Raw genomic sequence first — 1,494 nt, forward strand, 5'->3', positions numbered from 1 at the left:
TAGTCATTTACCACATTAGCAATGTATAGAGTGTATTTCTTTAAAGTTAAGGCTAGTTTAAAGTCATCTTCATTGAGAACTACAGTGCTTTTCCTTAAAAAATAAGGACATTTCAATGTGACCCCAAACTTTTGAACGGTGAGAAACGATTCCTGCGAACTTCCATAGTTCCACATTAAACAAGGTTATATATATATTTTGTTTCTTACCATGTCCACTGGCCAAGAAGAGATAATAATGCTGGTCCAGATCATAGCGGGCTGGTTCTTCATGGCTAAGTCTCACTGCTCGACTAAATCTACACTGAATTAGTCCATCTGCCAGTCTCCATGACACAGAGGAGAGTCCACGCTGCAAGCAAACAATGGATGGCAAGAGGTGAAAACTTTCTCACCTTCATGATAATGTTTTTATCTTGTTATATTAACGGTTTATTTGCCCTAACTTTTATACCTCTGTGACACTATTACATATTTATTTATTATGTTATTTTATTTATCATGGTCCATCAGCGCCTATCTTTCTTTCTAGAGTTAGGGTTATGTTCCTTGTAGAAAGCTCTGACGCTTTCTACAAGGAACAAAAGTGTTGTGATTCCAGTCATTTATTGTTCAGGTGAACACCTTGGCACGTCTAGGAGTCCACAATGTCAATACAAGTTCCCTGTAGTGGGTGGTTCTGCTGGCACCAGTCCAAAAGTTCCTAAAAAGCTATTGTGACATCCAGGAAAGGAGCCTCATTTGAATACTTCTGACTATGGCAATGCAATGGGCTGATGGGTTAGTCTGCAGAATAGGGTGTAAGCAAGAACAGCTCCCTGTGGGGCTATGCACTTGAGACCCAACTGCCGGAAACACAGCTAGTGACCATTGGGGTGGTCCACTGGGACAGGTGGTGGTTCACTCTCAGCTCCAGCTTGTCCCTCAGAAGGCTACACTGGATGGTTTCCAAAGCACTGGAGAAACGAAAGCACATAATCCTCAAACTGCTTCTAAACTCCCCTTTTGGGTGTTAACACTTTCCAGTATCTGCTTGCTGAAGGTGGTGGCTATCAGTCAGGGCTTGGTTAGCTCCTCTAATGCCTGAGAGGTAATAGGTAGGGTCAGTTTTCTCACTAATTTTATATACAAAATGATGCTGCTATGCTGCAGTAAAGAGGAGTCTAAAGCCCCTGTCACACCTTGACGATTTAGACCAGCATATGCCTGACGTACAAAAAATCGGGCAAAAACGCTGTCATACGTTGGATACGTTATGGGTACGTTTTGTATACGTTATGAGCACTCTGAAATATGCTGGAACACGCTGGAACACGTCGACATACGGCGAGTAAATCGAGAAATTTTAAGCATGCTCAAGATTTTCCGACGTATTCCTGCATATGCCATAAGTTAGAGGTAAGTCATTTAATCGTTGACCTATGTTAAGTGTAACTCATACTGACTTACTCTTACTGTTACTACTAAGTCGTGGCGTCTAGCTTATCCAAAACCT

The sequence above is a fragment of the Cyprinodon variegatus genome, unplaced genomic scaffold (genome assembly GCF_000732505.1).
Source record: "Cyprinodon variegatus isolate N-32 unplaced genomic scaffold, C_variegatus-1.0 Scaffold1114, whole genome shotgun sequence".
Taxonomy (NCBI): Eukaryota; Metazoa; Chordata; class Actinopteri; order Cyprinodontiformes; family Cyprinodontidae; genus Cyprinodon; species Cyprinodon variegatus.